The sequence below is a fragment of the Scyliorhinus torazame genome, chromosome 2 (assembly GCF_047496885.1).
Source record: "Scyliorhinus torazame isolate Kashiwa2021f chromosome 2, sScyTor2.1, whole genome shotgun sequence".
In the NCBI taxonomy this organism is placed as follows: domain Eukaryota; kingdom Metazoa; phylum Chordata; class Chondrichthyes; order Carcharhiniformes; family Scyliorhinidae; genus Scyliorhinus; species Scyliorhinus torazame.
Window position 1 is genome coordinate 269,877,757 of NC_092708.1, and position 23,084 is coordinate 269,900,840.

General features: G+C 47.3%; 1 protein-coding gene across 16 annotated transcripts in view; it reads right to left on the reverse strand.

Annotated features, from left to right (window-relative positions):
• Positions 1–23,084, reverse strand: part of LOC140398474 (coiled-coil domain-containing protein 9B-like) — a 426,742-nt gene that overhangs the window by 42,926 nt on the left and 360,732 nt on the right. The gene's annotated exons all lie outside the window — the stretch shown is intronic.

Consider the following 23,084-nt stretch of genomic DNA (forward strand, 5'->3'; position numbering starts at 1 on the left):
TGGGCGGGTTTGGTGGGATGTTTCCCGTCAGCTTTTTGGGTGAGATCCACAACAGTATTGAATTATACTTGGGGCGTGATTCAATCAAAAAAAATCAGAGTCCGTTCTGGGCAGAATTAGCCCAGTCATTCCCGGTGCTTGCAGCACAGGAGCGACCCCGCTATCTAACGGCACTTTGTTGCTATTTCAGCTCCTGGCAGGGAGCGCACCCCCTCCCCCTTGAGGCCACACTTCTTGCAGTGCATTGTGACAGTGCCAAGGTGCCAGAGGGAGAGTCTGGGTGCCACCCTGCCCTGTCCCTGACCACCTAGGGGTCTCCAATAGCCTGGGAGAGCCCTCAGCTGCCATTACGCCTGGTCCACGGTTGTGTGGACCAATACTAAACTGATGCCTAGTCCAGGCCTCTCTAGGGAGGCCTTTAGTACCCGGGCGCTGGGAGAATTCTGCGCATGCATATTTAAATGATCCTAATGGATCATTTAAATATGCTGATCTGGATGTCACTCAGCGGGGGAGTGAGGAAACTAGGTATGTATTCCCTAACGTTTCGAAAAATAAGAGGCAACCTCATTGAAACTTACAAAATTCTTACATGGCTTCACAGGGTGGATAGAATCCTGCCCCTGGCGGGTTGAAGCAGCCTCAGAATAAGAGCCAGGCCATTTAAAACTGAGGTGAAGATAAATGTTTTCACTCAGAAGGTGGCAAATCTTTGGAATTCTCTATTCCAGAGGGCTGTGGAAGCTCAGTCATTGAGCATGTGCAAGACATTCGAATGACAATAAGGGATATGGGGATCGTGGGGAAAATAGCCTAAGACGTAGCTGGCCAGCCATGATCTGTTTGAGTGGCGGAGCAGGCTTGACAGGCCAAATGGCCTATATCTGCTCCTTTTTCCTGTGTTTTTTCATTGAACCCTGCAGTGCAGGAGGCCATTCGGCTCATCGAGTCGGCACCGAGCCTCTGAAAGAGCACATCACCTAGGCCCACTCCCTCCATCCCATTCCCACAACCCCACTTAACCTGCACATCTTTGGACATGAAGGAGCAATTTAGCATGGTCAGTCCACCTAACCTGCACATCTTTGGACTGTGGGAGGAAACCAGAGCACCCAGCTGCCGCCGTTCTCGTTTTTTTTGGCCTCTCCGCTATCCACCAGCCTCGTTTCACTTGAGCAAGAGCGTAATGAGGCTCCCAGAGACTCAATAAAAGAGGGCCTTATGTGGACCATGAGGTCTGCAGTAGAGGCCGTGCTGGCTCCCATAAAGGGAGAAATGGACAGAGCAGAGCAGAGACTGGAGGCCCAGGAGACGATGGTGCGGCACCTGGAGAAATCGGCAACCGACCAGGACGAGTAGATCGTTCGTTCGAAGCCGGGGTGGCAAGGTTGGTGATGACAGAAGGGCACTAAAGAGGAAAGTTGATGACCAGGAAAACAGGTCGCGCTGCCAGAACCTGCGGATTGTCAGGACGCCGGAGGGCGCAGAGGGCAGGAACCCAATAGAATAGGTCTTGCAGCTGCTTGGGAAACTGGTCGGGGAGGAGGGCTGCGCCAAGCCTCCAGAAGTGGACTAGGCCTACAGGTTGTTCCGACAAAAGCCTGAGTCAGGGGAACCACGGGTAATGATCACAAAACTATACAAGTTTTAGGACAAGGAGTGGGTTCTTAACTGATCGTGTAAGTGGGAAGGACACACAATTCGAATATATCAGGATATTGGAACCGATCTGGCCACGCGCTGGGCGGAATTTGATAGAAGTAAAGTGCAATTCGGCATGGTGTACCCGGCATGACTATGGGTACAACAATAAAGAACTTTACTTCAACACTCCAGAGGAAGCGAACAGGTTCGTACAAAAGAATGGACTTGGAAAGAAACAATGAGGGACAATTAAGAACTATGTAAACTTACACGATCTGGGGCGTGGTGGTGGGGGGCAAACCAGACACGTTATGCACAAAAAGATCTGTTTCTAGGGGACAACCACCACACTAGCGAGCAAGGGATGGGGGAGGGGGGTGACGCGTCTCCTGAAAGGGAGGGAGCACCTGGTAGAAGAGGGAGGTGGGGGTAAAACAGCAAGTTGGTAGGGGGGTGGGGGAAGAGGGGCAGACAAAGATGGGAAGCAAATGGGGAAAAAGGGTGACTGTATGGGCAGAGGGGAGAATGTTGGTTATAACAGGTCACACATGGAGACAAATGGAAAGAGAAAGGCGAGGGCCATCTTGGATGGCTCAAGAACAAAGGGAAACCAAGGTGCACAGAGGCACTTCCATGTGGTAAGTATGGCTGACCCCACAGGAGGATGGGGACAGAAACCCCCCATCAGAATAGTCACCTGGGAATGTGAGGGGACTTAACGGACTGGTAAACATATCCAGAGTCTTCGTCCATCTAAAAAGCCTGAAGGTTGACATAGTCTTCCTTCAGGAGACTCATTTGAGAGAGAAGGACTGACTGAGGATAAGGAAAAGCTAGGTCAGACAGACTTATCAGGTGTACTTTGACTCAAGTGCGAGGTGGGTGGCCATACTGTTTAACAAAAGGATAGTCTTCACAGCGCCAACCATGGTGACGGACCCAGGGGGACAATATGTCATGGTTAGTGGGACTCTGGAAGGGGCCCAGGTGGTACTTGTAAATATATGTGCCCCAAAGTGGCACAGTGACGAGTTCATTAAAAAAAACAATGGCCGAGGTCCCCGACTCCCACCAACTAATCATGGGGGAAGACTTCAACTGTGTGTAAGATCTAACAAGTCCAGCCCCAGATCAGGGGCAAAATCAGGAATGGTGGAGAGGAGAAAGTTATAAATGGAATTTGATCTGCTCTCCATGGGGAAAGCGGTGAACCAGCTCACCAGACATGGGTGACCTTTTACGCACATGGAGCCTACTGGCTCACCAGCTGAGAAAGCAGGCTGTCACGAGAGAGATAGCCCAGATAAGGGATGGGAACGGTAGGCTAATCACAGTGCCAAATAAGGTCAACAAGGCCTTTGCAACCTTCTACCAGGGACTGTACTCCTCTGAGCCCCTGGAGGGGGACTCGAACATTAAACAGTTCCTCGATGAGCTGGACATACCAGTGGTGGGGGAAGAATAGAAACAGGGACTGGAAGCTCTGCTAGGACGGGGAAGTCATAGAGTGTATCAACTCCATGCAGTCAGGGAGGGCACCGGGAACGGACGGGTTCCCAGTGGACTTATAGAAGATGTTTGCGGCAGCACTGGCCCCACTCCTGCAGGAGATGTTCAATGACTCGCTGTCAAAGGGTGTCCTGCCGCCCATGTTGGCCTCGATATCACTGATCCCTAAAAAAAAAAGGACCTGACAGAGTGCGGGTCATACAAACCCATCTCACTCCTGAATACGGATGCCAAAGTCCCAGCAAAGTGACTGGAGAGTTGCTTGCCAGAAGTAATCGTGGACGATCAGATGGGGTTTGTCAAGGGCAGACAGCTAACGGCGAACATCAGACTCCTGCTGAACATGATTATGACCCAACCCGGGAAGGAGACACCAGAAGTGATCATCTCCCTGAACGCAGAGTAGACCTTTGACAGAGCCCAATGGAGGTTCTGGAATGCTTTGGGCTTGGGCCAGGGTTCACCTTGTGGGTGCAACTGGGAGGGGGGGGGGGGGGGTGTGGAGGGAGGAGGAGAAGGAGAGGGGGCAGGAGGTTGGGGGAAAGAGGACTATCTAGATGGGGGAAAATGTGTGGGGGGGGGGGGGGGGAGAAAAGAGTGAAAGGGGCTGGGGGGAAAAAGGAGGCAGCCATACCTATTTCTGTGTTATGTTTTAGTTACTTTGTAGCAAACCTAATAGAAAAATGCTCAATGGTGTAACCTGTTTATACTCTATGGTATGTTTGTCACAATTGTGTATTTGGATTATACTATTAATATGCTTTTCTTTGTTTCCCCTCTGTTATAAATATAAATGAAAATCTTCAATCAAAACATTAAAAAAAAATACAGCACAAGAATAACTTTCAGAAGAATCTCGAGTTCCAGACTGTAATTAGAAACAGTGAACAATGACACATTTAAGGGAAACTTGACTGATGAAAAACCTTGTAAGTTTTGAAATGCAACCCTGGAATAGCATTTTGATGGCCATTACTGATGGGAACTGAGGTGAGCGGGTGCATTATTTCCCATGCCAGCCTACATTCTGGCCAACTGATGTCATTCTGATTGTCATTATCTTTTTGACGAGGTGGGTGTGTGGTAGGATCCGGAAGCCTGCCCAATTCTGAGTAATGAACAATTAAGCCTGCTGAGGAGCTGAGAATTAGGGTGCAATTATGAGGGAAGGCCTAGGATCTATGTTGGATCATGAACAGGTCAAGTAGAAGGAGGTGCCAATGAGGAGCCAGTCATGCTTGCGCCATTCAATGAAATGGACTCATAAAAGGTACACGGCTAAGAGGGGTGCCCATCCATTGACACACAGTCACCATCAGAGTTAGCGGAGCAAGTGTTTTTTGTGGGCTCGGTCAGATGAGAGATGCAGGATCCTCCAAGGATTGTGGGGCCATAAGAAGGGGATGCAGTAAACATCAAGAGTGCAGCGGACCATAAGCATGGCAACAGCTAGGCATATGATTAAAGGCTACTTGTTGAAAAGGACAAGTAGCAATGAGGATCAACATCTTTAGATGTAATTGTAGAGCCATAGGCACGAGACGGCAGGGGAGGGGAACTAGGACACAAAGGTCATTAAGGACATACCCTCCACATTGACTGTACCGCTCAAGAAGAAACAGCATGGGAATATCAGAAAATCAGTCCGACAGGAGACTGCACCCATCTGGACAAGTAGTCTGAGATTTCTGTCCTCCTTGAGGAAGACTTAAGACCTCGCAAGATTGGTCACCATGCCTATAATGACTTAGGCCAGGTCTTTGAGATTGGCCAATTAGACTACGAGTTCCCTGATTAGTGGCTCAATCAGGGAACCCCTTTCTGTGTATATAACAGGGTGTGTCAGATACTCTGCACTTCTGGTGTAGACAGCAGACTGAATAGTCATGGTTATTCAGCAGTTGGGTTTGTAAATAAAAGGAATTCTGGTGATGGGACTTCTGCCTCTGTGGATGTATTGCAGTGGCGATGAGGAAAATGGAATGACCCGAAGAAACCTGCTGGTCAGCAGCTGCTGCATATTGAGGGTAAGCCACTGACAGGCAAAATGCCTTTATTCTGAAAGTTGGACTCTTTTGACCCTGCAGTGGAAGATGGGGCCTAATATGTAGAGCGGATGAAGTACTTCTTTCGAGCAAACAACATAATTCTGGGTGAAAAGCAATGGGTCATTCTGCTGACTGTGTGTGGGCCAGCAGCCTTTGCCATTATGCGCAGTCTCACTTTTCCGGAGGCACAGGATACAAAACTTTCCAGGAATTGGCGGACTTAGTAAAAGAGTACTATGACATAAGCCACCTCTTATCCTGTGAAGGTACCGGTTTTACTCAGCATTCCAAGACACTGACTGGGGAGTCAGTTCCAAACTTTTTAACAAGATTAAGGCGATTAGCAGAGGCTTGCGAATTTGGCCTGATGCTAAATGAGATGCTCCGAGACCGTTTGGTATGTAGAATAAATAATTTAGCAATACAGAAACGTCTGTTAGCAGAAGCTGAGCTAGATTGCAAACGAGCATTGCAGCTGGCTTTGTCCTTTGAAAAAGTGGCAAGTGGAGGGCATGAAGGGCATAAGTTACATGGTACTCTGATGGAGGTAGATGCCCATACCAGTGAAACTGAGTTAAGGGACTACTGCTGGGGAATAAGCAACTGCATAGCCACCCTCCGGAATGACTTGGATACTAACTTAACCAAGCCCACTAGCAGAAGCCCTCCCAAGCAAGGGAAAATTAGGTTCAGACAGACAGCAGCCCTTCGCCTGGCAAAATATTGTAGTTGCCAGAGATCGAAGCCAGAAAGGAGAAATAGAAGCCCAAAACCATCATCTTGGAGAAGGTCATGTAGGCTGGGGTACAGGAGAGTGCATACCCTAGAAGCCCCACCTACCTCTGACGAGGAACAACTAAATTGTGTAACGATGGTGAAATCAAAACCCATTAAATTATCCATAAGATTGAATGGACTTCCCACAATGATGGAAGTCGACACTGGAGCAGCCGTATTAGTGATATTCAAGGACCTTGGCAAAACTGAGGACCTACACAGGGGAACCATGGAGTTTTGGGCACAATGCATGTAACTATGGTTTATGGAGAGCAACTGGTTAGGCTGCCTTTAATGTTAGTGAAAGATGTGTTGGCCAAGCTTATTGGGATGAAACTGGCTAAAAAAGAGATCCAGCTGGATTGGGTAAAAAAATTTCCAGCTTCAAAATGGCCGCCTGAGCGAACTCCTGTGCAAATACCCAGAGGTTTCCCGAGAAGGGCTCAGAACAATAAAGGGAGCAAAGGCGACATTGCATGTAGATCCAGAGGCAGTCCCAAAATTCTAAAAGACCTGACCAGTACCCTTTGCATTAAGGCAGAAAGTTGATATGGAAATAAAATGATTAGAGCGCGAGGGAATAATAAAACCGGTCCAGTTTGCAGAGTGGGTGGCACCCGTGGTGCCTATCCTTAAGCCGGACGGCTCAGTCTGCCTTTGTGGAGATTTCAAACAAACTATTAATTGCTACTCACAACTGGACAAATACTCAATTCCCCGGATTGAGGATTTGTATGCAAAGCTGGCTGGAGGACTCCTATTCTCAAAGCTGGGTATGAGCCATGCATATCTACAGCTGAAGCTGGATGAAAAGGCCTAAAAATTCTCAACGGTAAACACCGTGATGGGCCTTTTTCAGTATACAAGATTACCCTTCGGGGTATCGTCAGCTTGTGCGATATTCCAGAGGACAATGGAGAATGTATTGTAAGGGCTATCATAAGTCGCCATTTACCTGGACGACGTCCTCATTACGGGAAAAACAAAGGCAGAACACTTGCAAAACCTGGAGGAGGTCCTTAAGAGGTTTTCAGCAGCAGGCATGCGCCTAAAAGAGGGAGAAATGTGTTTTCCTAGCACCTCGAAGTAACCTCTCTGGGGTACAAGGTTGACAAATCAGGGCTACACCCTTTGGAGGATCGGGTGAGGGCGATTAAAGATGCCCCAGTCCCCACCAAAATCCAGGAGTTAAGGTCTTTTTTAGGACTGGTGACATATTATGGAACGTTCATACAGAACAGAGCTTCCATCTTGGACCCCCTACACCAATTACTAAAGGGGCAAGCCTGGGAATGGTCCGCCCACCAAGACGGCTTTCAAGAAGATCAAAGAACAGCTTTCCTCAGAACGTCTTGGCACACTACGATCCCAGGAAAGAGTTGGTGCTCACGTGCGACGAGTCTCCATATGGTGTTGGTGCAGTTTTGGCACACAGGGCAAAACTGACAAGAACGACCTATAGTGTTTGCTTCCAGGACGCTGGCAGCAGCAGAACGAAAGCATGCCCAAATAGAGGAGGAAGGGCTGGCCGTGATCTTCGCGGTGAAGAAATTTCACCAGTAATAGTACGGGTGGAAATTCATTATAATTACAGACCACAAGCCATTGCTGGGTTTGTGGAAAGAAGACAAAGCAATTCCACCAATAGATTTGGCCCGGATCCATGTTGTGGGCCCTACTACTGGCAGCGTACCAGTATCAACTGGGGCATTGGCCAGGAACCCGGGTGGCACTAAGCAGGTTGCCATTACTGGATGCCCCGCCATTAGTACCCAAAATAGAGGAAACAGTAATGACGTTACTTTTCCTGGACACCCTTCCAGTGGCCGCACAAAACATTTGTTTATGGACCCAAAGGGACCCAGTTTTATCAAAAATAAAACACATGGTGCTAACTGTGGAGATGGAAAGACCGGTCCAGGTGGAATTCCACCCCTACTGGAGCAGAAGAGAGCAGATCACCGTGGAAGTCGGGATCCTGCTATGGGGGGCTCGAGTAATAGTTCCAAGTCAAGGCCGTCGAGCTATACTGGCTGAACTACATGGGCACCCGGGAGTCTCAAATGAAGATGATGGCCAGAAGCTATGTCTGGTGGCCGGGCCTGGACACCGACATAGCGGCATTGGTAGGTCGGTGCCAAGAATGCCATCAAGGGCAGAAGGTGCCATCAGCAGCCCCGCTGCATCCATGGGAATGGCCAGGTAGACCATGGTCACAACTTCATGCCGATTTTGCAGGCCCGTTTATGGGTTCAATGTTTTTTTACAATCGTGGACATCTACAAAATAAACTCTGCAAATTCAACAACTACCATGGAAAAACTGCACCTCTTTCGTAACTCATGGTATCCCGGAGGTGTTAGTTTCAGATAATGGATCGGTTTTCACCAGCCAGGACTTCACACAATTTATGAAGTCGAAAGGCATTCGGCACATAAGGACGGCACCATACCACCTGGCATAGGATGGTTTGGCGGAGAGCCGTCCAGACCTTAAAAGTAGAGTTGACAAAACGGTCTGCAGCATCATTGGACACCAAACAGCCGGGCTGGCTATTTGACTACAGAACAACCTCACGCCACAACGGGAATAGCACCAGCAGAACAACTCCTGGGCAGACTACTCCGAACCCGGCTGAGTCTACTATTCCCGAATTTAGGTGGCAGAATAGAGCGACACCAAGAGGCCCAATGCTGGGCCACAACAACACACGCCGCGAAAGGCAGTTCCACACTGGTGACAATCAGAAATTATGGGTAGCCGGAACAGTCAAGGCCAGGACAGGACATGTGGGGAAAACATGTAATAAAGAAACACCCTGGACCAGGTGCGGGCCTCGGATTAGTTTCCTCCTCCGGAGCAGACTCTGACCAGTGTACCATGGAGAGTCCTCCCTGACAAACTATTTACGCCCCTCCGACACCATGGATGATGCCGCAGCTGTACCCCTGCTGTTGGAGGAAAGGGGCCAGACTTAGACCAGGTCTTTGAGATTGGCCAATTAGAATAAAAGTTCCCTGATTAGTGGCCCAATCAGGGAACCCCTTTCTGTTTATATAACAGGGAATGCCAAATGCTCTGCACTCCCGGTGTGGACAGCAGACTGAATAGTCATGGTTGTTCAGCTGTTGGGTTTGTAAATAAAATTAATTCTGGTGACGGGACCTCTGCCTCCGTGGACTTGTTACAATGCCCTTCCAGTAAACGTTAAATTTGCTGTAGCCTTGAATGCCTTCACCTTTTCCAAGAATCAGTAGCTGGCCTTGAAGGTAATCTTTCCAGTGGCAGATGACACGATGGGCTGAAGAGCCTCTTTCTCTGCTGTATGGCTCTATGACATTGTATGTCACAGATACCTTGTTTATGAAAGCAGGCCAGGTTATCCAATTTCAAACAGATGGGCTCTTTCAGTAATAAAGGGCAATGAGATTCACTTCTATTGAGGCTTTCTGGAGGTGCATCAATGATTACACATGTGGCCAGTGTGAGGCCACTGAGATTCATCAGGAAAGGCTTCCCATTTCTTAAATATTCAGCTGGACTGCAACCAGAATAACCACAATACACATGCAATCACTATCCTGGCAGCTGACATGGTGCTTTCATCCTCCAGCAGGCAAGGATGCCTCACGTCACCAGCAAGATTCCACAGATGGTTTCTGGAACATAAGGGACATCCCTTGAGAAGTTTGGTATTGACATCTTATGTGACCTAAGTCAGAAACAGAGGCTCTGCAGCCAAAGCCATTTGCTCACTAAAACCATCATTGAGCAGACTACAAGTCTTCTGAAAATGCGTTTAGGTCTCTTCAGAATGTATAAATCTTTTGCTTTTTTGTCAGTCGGCTGATTTCAGTCTGTTGGAGACACTTGCTGACTTGTTCCCAGTGAAAGCGATTGTGTGTGTGTGTGTCTCTGCAGGGGTAACTGAAGAGACTGTCCTGTTACTGGGCAGCACGGTAGCATTGTGGATAGCACAATTGCTTCACAGCTCCAGGGTCCCAGGTTCGATTCCGGCTTGGGTCACTGTCTGTGTGGAGTCTGCACATCCTCCCCGTGTGTGCGTGGGTTTCCTCCGGGTGCTCTGGTTTCCTCCCACAATCCAAAGATGTGCACGTTAGGTGGATTGGCCATGATAAATTGCCCTTAGTGTTGGGTGGGGTTACTGGGTTATGGGGATAGAGTAGGGTGCTCTTTCCAAGAGCCGGTGCAGACTCTATGGGCCGAATGGCCTCCTTCTGCACTGTAAATTCTATGATGATGATGACTTCCTACTTGCTGCCTCCAGCAAGAGAAAGAGATTGCATGCCTATCTCTCTAAGGGTGACTGAAGACTGTCATGTTTCTTGCTTCCCTCTGTTTTTCTTAAAGATATTTGTTTTCAGAGAGAGATCCTTCTTGCTTCTTTGTTCTTCTGCTCTGCCACTTGTCGAAACACTGGTCTTTGGCCAGTTTTCACTGATTTCCCTGGTGTATTCCCGGGAGGGGGAAGTAGGCATGTCTGGCATCCAGTTAGTTTTGCTCTCATCTAGAAATTATTTTGGCACATCAAGATATAGTGGTGTGTTTTGGATTTCTGGTGGAGACGTAGGAAACTTTCCATTGTCTCCACAAACACAGGAGATTAAAGTCCAATCTTTTGTAATTTCCATACCTTTCTTTCACATTTGTCTTTTTGAAGTGGGGGTTGATACCTCTTTAGGCGCAAAAATGCGGGTCAACGGCAGGGTTCTGAGGAATGGAGATCTTGGGGTTAATGTCCACAGATCTCTGAAGGTTGCCACTCAAGTGAATAGAGCCGTGAAGAAGGCCTATAGTGTGTTAGCATTTATTAACAGGGGGCTTGTGTTTGACATAGACATAGAATTTACAGTGCAGAAGGAGGCCATTCGGCCCATCGGGTCTGCACCGGCTCTTGGAACGAGCACCCTACCCAAGGTCCAAACCGCCACCCTATCCCCATAACCCAGTAACCCCACCCTACACCAAGGGCAATTTTGGACACTATGGGCAATTTAGCATAGCCAATCCACCTAACCCACGTTTGGACTGTGGGAGGAAACCGGAGCACCCGGAGGAAACCCACGCACACACTGGGAGGATGTGAAGACTCCGCACAGACAGTGACCCAAGCCGGGAATCGAACCTGGGACCCTGGAGCTGTGAAGCAATTGTGCTAACCACCATGCTACCGTGCTGTGTAAGAGCTGTGGGGTAATGCTGCAACTGTACAGGACCCTGGTGAGACCACATTTGGAGTATTGTGTGCAGTTCTGGTCACCTCACTATAGGAAGGATGTGGAAGCATTGGAAAGGGTGCAAAGGAGATTTACCAGCTGCTGTCTGGTTTGCAGGATAGGTCTTATGAAGGAAGGTTGAGGGAGGTAGGGCTTCTCTTTCGAGCGGAGGAGGAGGATGAGAGGCAACTTAATAGAGGTTTAGAAGATGAGGGGGATACATAGAGTGGACGTTCAGAGACTATTTCCTCGGGTGGATGTAGCTGTTACAAGGGGGCATAACTATAAGGTTCAGGGTGGGAGAGATAGGAGGGATGTCCGAGGTAAGTTCTTTACTCCGAGTGGTTAGGGTGTGGCATGGACTGCCTGCTGTGAGGTCTGCCCAAAACACTGTTGCAGTTAATTCAAGTTAGCAATAATTATGGAAGGGCAAGAGGAAGGAATAGTGAGCATGACTGCTGCAACGGAGACCAGCAGCCCTCTGCCCACTAAGTCCTTCAGTGAAGCAATAGAGTGCGAGAGGAGCAGGGCCAATAACAACAAAAGGAGTCAGAAAACAAGACCTGCAAGCAAGAGATAAAAATTAAAGCATGAGGTGATTGGTTAGTATTGAGTACCTTTATCTTTCTAAAGTGTGTAATTTATTAGTAATTGCAAGTTTTATTGGGAGCATTAATGTCTACTAGAAGTAGGAAAGCTTATTGGGAGTAGTAGGAAAGCTTATTGGGAGTAGTAAGATTTATTAAACCTAAATGAAATAATAAAAAAGTAATTAATGAATTAACTAAAACAATAAAAATGGCAGCAGGTGAAGTGTTGTGACTGCAGAATGTGGGAGCTCCTGGACACCACTGTGATCCAGGGCAAACATGTCTGCTGTAAGTATCTGCGGCTTCAGAAGTTTAGGCTGTTATTCAGCTGGAGGCTGAGCTGCAGACACTGATTCGTCAGAGGGGAAAAGATAGCTAGACACTTTACTGCAGGAGGTGGTTACAACTCCTTAGGAAAGGCAGAACATAGAACATAGAACAATACAGCGCAGTACAGGCCCTTCGGCCCACGATGTTGCACCGAAACACAAGCCATCTAACCTACACTATGCCATTATCATCCATATGTTTATCCAATAAACTTTTAAATGCCCTCAATGTTGGCGAGTTCACTACTGTAGCAGGTAGGGCATTCCACGGCCTCACCACTCTTTGCGTAAAGAACCGACCTCTGACCTCTGTCCTATATCTATTACCCCTCAGTTTAAGGCTATGTTCCCTCATGCCAGCCATTTCTATCCGCGGGAGAAGGCTCTCTCTGTCCACCCTATCTAACCCCCTGATCATTTTGTATGCCTCTATTAAGTCTCCTCTTAACCTTCTGCTCTCCAACAAAAACAACCTCCAGTCCATCAGCCTTTCCTCATAAGATTTTCCCTCCATACCAGGCAACATCCTGGTAATCTCCTCTGCACCCGCTCCAAAGCCTCCACGTCCTTCCTATAATGCGGTGACCAGAACTGTACGCAATACTCCAAATGCGGCCGTACCAGAGTTCTGTACAGCTGCAACATGACCTCCCGACTCCGAAACTCAATCCCTCTACCAATAGAGGCCAACACTCCATAGGCCTTCTTCACAACCCTATCAACTTGGGTGGCAACTTTCAGGGATCTATGTACATGGACACCTAGATCCCTCTGCTCATCCACACTTCCAAGAACTTTACCATTAGCCAAATATTCCGCATTTCTGTTGTTCCTTCCAAAGTGAATCACCTCACACTTCTCTACATTAAACTCCATTTGCCACCTCTCAGCCCAGCTCTGCAGCTTATCTATATCCCTCTGTAACCTGCTACATCCTTCCACACTATCGACAACACCACCGACTTTAGTATCGTCTGCAAATTTACTCACCCACCCTTCTGCGCCTTCCTCTAGGTCATTGATAAAAATGACAAACAGCAACGGCCCCAGAACAGATCCTTGTGGTACTCCACTTGTGACTGTACTCCATTCTGAACATTTCCCATCAACCACCACCCTCTGTCTTCTTTCAGCTAGCCAATTTCTGATCCACATCTCTAAATCACCTCAATCCCCAGCCTCCGTATTTTTTTTGCAATAGCCTACCATGGGGAACCTTATCAAACGCTTTGCTGAAATCCACATACACCACATCAACTGCTCTACCCTCGTCTACCTGTTCAGTCACCTTCTCAAAGAACTCGATAAGGTTTGAGGCATGACCTACCCTTCACAAAGCCATGCTGACTATCCCTGATCATATTATTCCTATCTAGATGATTATAAATCTTGTCTCTTATAATCCCCTCCAAGACTTTACCCACTACAGACGTGAGGCTCACCGGTCTATAGTTGCCGGGGTTGTCTCTGCTCCCCTTTTTGAACAAAGGGACCACATTTGCTGTCCTCCAGTCCTCTGGCACTATTCCTGTAGCCAATGATGACGTAAAAATCAAAGCCAAAGGTCCAGCAATCTCTTCCCTGGCCTCCCAGAGAATCCTAGGATAAATCCCATCAGGTCCCGGAGACTTATCTATTTTCAGCCTGTCCAGAATTGCCAACACTTCTTCCCTACGTACCTCAATGCCATCTATTCTATTAGCCTGGGGCTCAGCATTCTCCTCGAGTTGATCAATGGGCAAGAGGGTGCTACCGCAGGCATGGAGAACCAGAATATAATGATAGAGGAGCCTCAGCCCAGGACTTTGTCCAACATGTACAAGGTGCTTGCTACCTGTGTGCATGAGATGCACTGCAAGGTGGATGAACAGACTGACTATAGTATCCATGTGAAAGATGCCATCCAAATGGTGGGGTGAAGGGGAATATGGTAGTAATCGAACTCCGTATAGTCGGGGAGCTCCAAAGGTTGTGCTGCCTATCCACAGCCAGGGTTAAGGTCTCTCCTTGTGGTTGGAGAAGAACTTTGGAATGAGATGATTCAGTTGTTGTGGTCCATGTCGGATCCAACTGTATAGATAGAACCAGGAATGATGTACTGCTAAGAGAATCTGAGGAGTCAGGGTCCAAATTAAAATGCAGAACATCAAAGCTAATCATCTCTGAATTGTTGCTTGTGCTACATTCCAATTGGCATAGGGTTAAACAGATTAGAGATTTAAACACATGGCTCGAAGGATGGTGTGGGAGGAAGGGGTTTTGACCATAGGGCCCTGGCATCAGTACACCAGAGTGAACCATTAATTGGGATGAGCTCCACTTGAACCGGGCTGGGACCAATTGTTGCTCGTTGCCTTAGATATCACCTTTGCTCTTGAGTCACCAGGTATCTTTCTGATACCGCCACGTGGTTCAAGTCCGAGTAATGATCAATAATCCAACACCACTTAGTAAGTTAAATCAACGCACGTTTATTATACACAGTAATCAATACTTATACATTAATTCTACTTCTAAGCTACTTCCTACAAGTAACAGGCCAATACTTAGCTTTGGAAATGGCCCACCAGGTCAGGGAAACTAATGGCCTTTCGTATGGGTTCTGAGCCTGCGGGATTCAAAGCTGGTACAGGTCGATAGCCAGGAGCGCCTATCTCGTAGCGAGCGTTGGAGTAAGACTTGCGATTCTAGCGGCTGTTGTAGAAGGTCAGCAGAAGGGTCGATTTGAACTTGGACTCTATTCTTATAGTCCCCAGGGGCTTCCCCCTTTTGGGGCGGACCCTGTACCTGGTTCCAAGTGATTGGACTTGGTCCCACTCACTTGGTTCGATATTCTCCAATGCTGGAGCGATTCCTTGATCGATGGGCGGTTTTGGGGTGGTCGTTCACCTCTCTTGTGTAGGCTCCTGCTGGCGCCGAAAAGTCTGGGTTGGCTTTGTGTCTAATTTGTTGCACATTGTTCCCGGGGATTGCTAATTTATGGTGTGTTATGTTGATGGCTGCAGGTATCGATTCTGTCTGGCCTCCCCAGAGGCGAATACAGTTTTGCCTGTTTGAGTCCTGTTGGCTGATTTTCCCATCAGCCTCTTCCGTTTGCCATTTTAAATCGGGGTTTGGCCATTTTAACTGGCTACACAATGTCCTGGCAAATTGTATACCCGGCCACCAGGAGAATTGCCCAGGTATGTCCTGTACACAAAGCAAGGACAAATCCAAATCTGTCAATTACCACCCTATCAGTCTACACTCAATCATCAGTAAAGTGATGGAAGGAGTCATCAACAGTGCTATCAAACGGCACTTACTTCGCAATAACCTGCTCATGGATGCACAGTTTGGGTTCCGCCAGGGTCACTCAGCTCCTGACCTCATTACAGCCTTGGTTCAAACATGAGCAAAAGAGCTGAACTCCAGAGGTGAGAGTGAATTCCCTTGGCATCAAGGCAGCATTTGATTAAGTATGGCAGCAAGGAGCCCTAGCAAAACTGTAGTCAATGGGAATCGGGGGGAAAAATATACACTAGTTGGAGTCATACCTGGCACAAAGGAAGATGGTTGTTGGGAGGCCAGTCACCGCAGTCCCAAGACATCCTCAGGGTAGTGTGCTAGGCCCAACCATCTTAAGCTGCTTCATCAACCGCCTTCCGTCCAACAAAGTCAGATGTGGGGATGTTCAGCACCATTTGCAACTTCTCCGACACTGAAGCTCTCCATTTGCAAATGCGGCAAGACCTGGACAATATCCAGGCCTGGGTTGACAAGTAACATTCGTGCCAGACAATGACCATCTCCAATAAGAGAATCAAACTGCTGAGCATTCAATGGCATTACCATCACTGAATCCCCCACTATCAACATCCTAGCAGTTATCATTGATCAGAAACAGAACTGGATTAGCTATTTAAATATTGTGGCTACAACAGCAGGTAAGAGGCGAGGAATCGTGTGGTGAATAACTCTCCTCCTGAACCCCCCCCCCCCCCAAAGCTTGTCCACCATCAATAAGGCACAAGTCAGGAGTGTGATGAAATATTCCCCTCTTGCCTGGATGAGTGCAGCTCCAACACAAGAAGCTCAACAGGTGAAGGGAGACTTAGAAATCCAAAGATAAAAATCGAAGTATTGGAACAAGTGATGGGGGAAAACGCAAGAGGGACAGAGTTTAACAAACACTGTACATGAGCAAATAATGAAATGAAAGGTTCTTTATCTGAATACATGAAACATTTGTAATGTACATAATTAGGGCACAACTAAAAGTAAATCATTTAGGGCTGATTGCCATTACAGAAACATGTTTACAAGGTTGAGAAATAAATATTCCAATTTACACTTTCAGTAAGGCAGACAGAATGCAAAGGAGATGGGTAGCCCTCATAGTAAAGGATGACATAAGGATATTAGTGAGAGGATTTGGCCTCGGGAGACCATTAAGTGGAATCAGTGTGGATGGAAATTAGGAATAGCAAGATTCCGATAACACTGCGAGGAGTAATTTATAGCCCCCCCCTCCCCCACACACACACAGTCGTTATTCCTTTGGACAGAACATTAAACAAGAGATTGGAGCTTGTAACAAAGGAAATGTCATAATGAGATCATGGCTGATCTTTTTTGGACTTGGCTCCACTTTCCGGCCCAAACACCATAACCCTTAATCCCTTTATTCTTCAAAAAACTATCTATCTTTATTTTAAAAACATTTAATGAAGGAGCCTCAACTGCTTCACTGGGCAAGGAATTCCATAGATTCACAACCCTTTGGGTGAAGTTCCTCCTAAACTCAGTCCTAAATCTACTTCCCCTTATGTCCCCTAGTTCTGCTTTCATCCGCCAGTGGAAACAACCTGCCCGCATCTATCCTATCTATTCCCTTCATCATTTTATATGTTTCTATAAGATTTCCCCCCCCCCCCCCAACCCTGCAGTCATCCTTCTAAATTCAAATGCGTACAGTCCCAGTCTACTCAACCTCTCCTCGTAATCCAACCCCTTCAGCTCTGGGATTAACCTCGTGAATCTCTTCTGCACACCCTCCAGTGCCAGTACTAGAAGACCATAAGACATAGGAGCGGAAGTAAGGCCATTCGGCCCATCGGGTCCACTCCGCCATTCAATCATGGCTGATTTCAACTCCATTTACCCGCTCTCTCTCCATGGCCCTTAATTCCTCAATCAAGAATTTATCAACTTCTGTCTTAAAGACACTCAATGTCCCGGCCTCCACCGCCCTCTGTGGCAATGAATTCCACAGACCCACCACTCTCTGGCTGAAGAAATTTCTCCTCATCTCTGTTCTAAAGTGACTCCCTTTTATTCTAAGGCTGTGTCCCCGGGTCCTAGTTTCCCCTGCTAATGGAAACAACTTCCCTATCTAAGCCATTCATTAGCTTGTAAGTTTCTATTAGATCTCCCCCTCAACCTCCTAAACTCCAATGAATATAATCCCAGGATCCTCAGACGTTCATCGTATGTTAGGCCTACCATTCCTGGGATCATCCGTGTGAATCTCCGCTGGACCCGCTCCAGTGCCAGTATGTCCTTCCTGAGGTGTGGGGCCCAAAATTGCTCACAGTATTCTAAATGGGGCCTAACTAATGCTTTATAAAGCTTCAGACGTACATCCCTGCTTTTATATTCCAAACCTCTTGAGATGAATGACAACATTGCATTTGCTTTCTTAATTCCGGACTCAACCTGCAAGTTTACCTTTAGAGAATCCTGGACTAGGACTCCCAAGTCCCTTTGCACTTCAGCATTATGAATTTTGTCACCGTTTAGAAAATAGTCCATGCCTCTATTCTTTTTTCCAAAGTGCAAGACCTCACACTTGCCCACGTTGAATTTCATCAGCCATTTCTTGGACCACTCTCCTAAACTGTCTAAATCTTTCTGCAGCCTCCCCACCTCCTCCATACTACCTGCCCCTCCACCTATCTTTGTATCATCGGGAAACTTAGCCAGAATGCCCCCAGTCCCGTCATCTAGATCGTTAATATATAAAGAGACCAGCTGTGGCCCCAACACTGAACCCTGCGGGACACCACTCGTCACCGGTTGCCATTCCGAAAAAGAACCTTTTATCCCAACTTTCTGCCTGACAGCCAATCGTCAATCCATGTTAGTACCTTGCCTCTAATACCATGGGCCCTTATTTTACTCAGCAGTCTCCCGTGAGGCACCTTATCAAAGGCCTTTTGGAAGTCAAGATAGATAGCATCCATTGGCTCTCCTTGGTCTAACCTATTTGTTATCTCTTCAAAGAACTCTAACAGGTTTGTCAGGCACGACCTCCCCTTACTAAATCCATGCTGACTTGTCCTAATCTGACCCTGCACTTCCAAGAATTTAGAAATCTCATCCTTAACAATGGATTCTAGAATCTTGCCAACAACCGAGGTTAGGCTAATTGGCCTATAACTTTCCATCTTTTTCCTTGTTCCCTTCTTGAACAGGGGGGTTACAACAGCAATTTTCCAATCCTCTGGGACTTTCCTGGACTCCAGTGACTTTTGAAAGATCATAACTAACGCCTCCACTATTTCTTCAGTTATCTCCTTTAGAACTCTAGGATGTAGTCCATCTGGGCCCGGAGATTTATCAATTTTTAGACCTCTTAGTTTCTCTAGCACTTTCTCCTTTGTGATGGCTACCATATTCAACTCTGCCCCCTGACTCTCTGGAATTGGTGGGATATTACTCATGTCTTCTACTGTGAAGACTGACGCAAAGTACTTATTTAGTTCCTCCGCTATTTCCTTGTCTCCCATCACAAAATTACCAGCGTCATTTTGGAGCGGCCCAATGTCAACTTTTGCCTCCCGTTTGTTTTTAATGTATTTAAAGAAACTTTTACTATCATTCCTAATGTTACTGGCTAGCCTACCTTCATATTTGATCCTCTCTTTCCTTATTTCTCTCTTTGTTATCCTCTGTTTGTTTTTGTATCCTTCCCAATCTTCTGACTTCCCACTACTCTTTGCCACGTTATAGGCTTTCTCTTTTGCTTTGATGCATTCCCTAACTTCCTTTGTCAGCCATGGCTGCCTAATCCCCCCTCTGATAACCTTTTCTTTTCTTTGGGATGAACCTCTGCACTGTGTCCTCAATTACTCCCAGAGACTCCTGCCATTGCTGTTCTACTGTCTTTCCCACGAGGCTCTGCTCCCAGTCGATTTTCGTCAGTTCCTCCCTCATGCCCCTGTAGTTACCTTTATTTAACTGTAACACCTTTACATCTGATTCTACCTTCTTTCTTTCAAATTGGAGATTGAATTCGACCATATTATGATCACTGCCTCCTAAGTGCTCCCTTACTTTAAGATCTTTAATCAAGTCTGGCTCATTACATAACACTAAGTCCAGAATGGCCTGTTCCCTCGTGGGCTCCATCACAAGCTGTTCCAAAAAGCCCTCCTGTAAACATTCAATGAATTCCCTTTCCTTGGGTCCACTGGCAGCATTATTTACCCAGTTCACCTGCATATTGAAGTCTCCCATGATCACTGTGACCTCACTGTGACCTTGCCTTTCTGACATGCACTTTCTATTTCGTGGTGCATTTTGTGCCCCCGGTCCTGACCACTGTTAGGAGGCCTGTACATAACTCCCATTATGGTTTTTTTGCCATTGTGGTTCCTCAACTCGACCCACACAGACTCCACATCATCTGACCCCATGTCGTTTAGTGCTATTGATTTAATTTCATTCCTAATTAACAAGGCAACCCTGCCCCCTCTGCCCACCTCCCTGTCTTTTCGATAGGTTGTGAATCCCTGGATGTTTAAATGCCAGTCCTGAACCCCCTGCAACCATGTCTCTGTGATGCCTACCACATCATACCTGCCAGTCACAATCTGGGCCACAAGCTCATCTACCTTGTTCTGTACACTGCGCGCATTTAAATATAGCACCTTTAATTCTCTATTGACCGTCCCTTTTTGTTTTCTTAGTGTGGTGGACCTTGGTTTACTGAGCCTTTCCATACACTGTCATATTTTGTGGGATGGGGACTATCGTAACCTCTCCTGAGTTTTGTCTTTTCGTGCTTTTTTGTACTCCTAAGCAGCTATGCTTCCCACTGATTACTTCACCTCTTGGTTCCCTGACTTTCCCTTTTTCCCCCCCCCCCCAAAATCTTTAGTTTAAAGTCCTATTGACCACCCTATTTATTCTTTTCGCCAGAACACTGGTCCCAGCTCGGTTCAGGTGGAGACCATCCCAACGGTATCGGTCCCCCCTATCCCAAAACTGATGCCAGTGTCCCATGAAAAGGAACCCCTCTTTCCCACGCCACTCTTTCAGCCATGTGTTAACTTCCCTTATTCTTGCCTCCCTCTGCCAATTTGCACGTGGCTCGGGCAGTAATCCGGAGATTATGACCCTTGAGGACCTGTTTTTTTAATTTGAATCCTAGCTCTTTATAATCTCTAAACAGATCCTCTTTCCTAGACTTGCCTATGTTGTTGGTACCGACATGGACCACAACAACTGGATCCTCCCCCTCCCTCTCCAGTATCCTTTCAAGCTGGTCAGAGATGTCCCGCACCCTAGCACTGGGCAGGCAACATACCATGCGGGACTCTTTATCCTGCTCACAAAGGATACTATCTATCCCCCTGATAATAGAATCCCCTACAACTACAACTTGCCTATTTACTCCCTCCCCTTGAATGGCCTGCTGAACCATGGTGCCTTGGTCAGCTGACTCATCCTTCCTGCAGCCCTGTTCGCCATCCACACAGGGAGCAAGTGCCTCATACCTGTTGGACAGAGTCAAGGGCTGAGGCTCCTGAGTTCCTGACTGCTGGTTCCCTTTACCTGCCGGACTTGCAGTCACACCCTGCTGTCCCTGGCCACTGGCAGGATTTAAACTACTTTGACAGGTGTGACTGCCTCCTGAAACAGTGTCCAGGTAAGTCTCCCTCCCGGATGTTCCTCCGTGTTTGAAGCTCAAACTCCAGCTCATCAACTCTGAGCCGGAGCTCTTCGAGCAGCCAACACTTATTGCAGATGTGGTCGCTGCAGCTCGCAGTGGGATCTGCCAGCTCCCACATCAAGCAGCTCAAGCACATCACCTGACCAGCCATCACTTAATTAATTAGTTTGAGTTTAGCGTTTTTTTTTTTTTTAAATTTGGGGCAGATTTGCTATCAACCACTCAGATCACAGCTTCCCTCTAACGTCACTTTTGGGGAAAAAAACAGGAAGTTTCCGTTAGGTTTTTATACTCACAGAGACTGCTCCTCCTCCTCCGAACGGCTCCTGAAATTAGGCCCGAAGAAAGAGACAGAACAAAGCACCTTCTCCCACTCTTCACCGAATTACCTCACTGCACCAAATTCTCACTCGGTCTGTATCTCTCTCACTCAGGCTGTGTGTCCTTGACCTGCGCAATGCTTACTAATGTGCGCTTTCTGTCTGTCTTTTATACAGACTTTAGGATAACTCACACGTCCTTTCTCAGGTAAGGAGACCAAAACTGAACACTACTCCAGGTGTAGCCTCACTAACACCTTATACAATTGCAACATAACCTCCCTAGTCTTAAACTCCATCCCTCTAGCAATGAAGGACAAAATTCCATTTGCCGCCTTAATCATCTGAATGCTGGGGACATTTGGAGGAGACCGAGATGGATCATCCATTCGGCCTTTCTGGCTGGATTATTCTGAATGCCTCAGCCTTGTCTTTTGCACAGATGTGCTGGGCTCCTCCATCATTGAGGATAGGGATATTTTGGGCAGCATGGTGGCGCAGTGGTTAGCACTGCTGCCTCACGGCACCGAGGTCCCAGGTTCGATCACAGCTCTGGGTCACTGTCCGTGTGGAGTTTGCACCTTCTCCCCGTGTTTGCGTGGGTTTCGCCCCCACAACCCAAAGATGTGCAGGGTCGGTGGATTGGCCACACTAAATTGTCCCTTGATTGGAAAAAGTGAATTGGGTACCCTCAAATTAAAAAAAAGATGGGGCTATTTGTACAGCCTACTCCTCCAGCGAGTTGTTTAATTGTCCAGCACCATTCACGACTGGATGTGGCAGGACTGCAGAGCTTAGATCTGATCCGTTGGTTGTGGGATTGTTTAGCTCTATCCCTTGCTGCTTATGATGTTTGACTCGCAAGTAGCCCTATGTTGTAGCTTCAGAAGATCGACATTTCATTTGTTAGTACGTCTGGTGCTGCTCCTGACCTGCCCTCCTGCATTCTTAATTGAACCAAGGTTGATCCCCTGGATTAATGGTAATGGTAGAGTGTTTACTGGTATCAAGTGGATCACAATCTCTGGCTGTTCACCTTTCCCCACAAGAATATCCTACAGGTGCTCTGTGACATCCTTGACACAGGCACCAGGGAGGCAACATACCACCCCGGAGTTACATCGATGGCCACAGAAACACCTGTCTGTTCCCTGAACTAACAAAATTCCCTATCACTATATTGCTCTTCTCATCCTCCCCTCTGTACAGCCGAGCCATAAACCTGGCTCTGACTGCACTCCTAGGAACCAGCGCTCTCAACAGCTTCCAAAACAGAACTGATTTCTGATCAGGACCCCAAGGGAAACCTGCACTACTTTCCTAGTTCTCTTGGACTGCTTGGTGGTCATCCATTTTGTCTGCTTATAGACCAAGAGGTGCGGTATGACCATTTCTCTGAATGTGCTATCAGCTTTGTGGACGTGCCACAGTGACACATGACTGGTGTCAAATGTAAAACAAATATAATGATGTGCATGCCTAAACATGGCATCAGTAAAGACCTGAACACAATGATGTGCTGTAGGCTGGGTGATCCCACTGAGTTGATCCCATTGAGGTTTCCACCCACACAATTTGAAGCTACTCTCCCTGGCCCAGGCAGCCACCCTCCAGCAAGCCCAATAATTTGAGGTTTTTTTTAAGCCTCGCTTCCCCTCAACAACCCAGTGCCTGCTTGTAAATACTTGGACT